Source organism: Pinus tabuliformis, chromosome 2_2 (assembly GCF_031772625.1).
Source record: "Pinus tabuliformis cultivar Carrire ecotype Pingquan chromosome 2_2, CPIR1, whole genome shotgun sequence".
Taxonomy (NCBI): Eukaryota; Viridiplantae; Streptophyta; class Pinopsida; order Pinales; family Pinaceae; genus Pinus; species Pinus tabuliformis.
Genome location: NC_142300.1, coordinates 466,929,184 through 466,930,115, shown reverse-complemented (window position 1 = coordinate 466,930,115; position 932 = coordinate 466,929,184). Strand labels below are relative to the sequence as shown.

General features: G+C 41.4%; 1 pseudogene; it reads left to right on the top strand.

The window, feature by feature from the left end:
* The first annotated feature begins 274 nt into the window (after positions 1-274).
* LOC149193333 (laccase-23 pseudogene) lies at positions 275-709 on the top strand (annotated as a pseudogene).
* Positions 710-932: the final 223 nt, after the last annotated feature.

Here is a 932-nt window from a genome sequence, read left to right as displayed (position 1 = left end):
TTCTCAAATCACACTTATCCACCGGGTGAGGATTAACATAACTATAATTAGATCTAGGGCCAATCAAAATGGAAACAACTCGATCACATAACTTACCTTCCATTTCAATAATGGATGCCTCGTGATCCACATTCTTTTTATCAAATGTTACATAGATCCAAGGAATGCTTTGGGCCACATCCCCAAGTGTTTGTTTCTCATGAGCACTGTAGTTCCGAGGTCTTTGGTCCCTATGAAAGCAACAAGAGTGAAAGTTCTTAAATATAACTCGACGATGCAAGTAATTCTTCAAGGAACGAATATATTTGCGGGTGAAAGCCATCCTATCCATCTCCATGGTTATGACTTCTACATCATGGGAGCAGGGTTTGGCAATTATAATCCACAAACCGATCCTCAGAAGTTCAACCTGGTGGATCCTCCTATGCGTAACACTCTGAACATTCCAGTTAATGGCTGGGCTGCAATAAGATTCGTGGCTGACAATGTTGGTGAGCATTTAATTTGTTTCATAGCATTCCACTTTCCTTATGTACATGTGTCGTCTCTTGTTCTGAATTGGATCATACTTTTGGCATAGTGGTAATTATGGTGATTACTTATTGCAGGAGCTTGGGTGATGCACTGCCACTTGGACGTGCACATAACATGGGGATTGGCCATGGTGTTTGTGGTTACCAATGGAGCTAACGCTCTTTTGAGTCTCTAGTCACCTCCTAGAGATCGTCCACCATGCTAAGGAAAACTTCCACCATGCTAAGGAAAACTGTCATGCATAGTGAATGATCATAGCGATCCTCTATTGCTCCCACTTCATTCTTTTTCCTTCTCGTCATTTTGCTCCTAATTCCACTGTTATGTCTATCTTGGGATCCCCCACTTGTTATGACAAAGTTCAGCGCCATTATTTGTATTCACATTCAATGGCAATT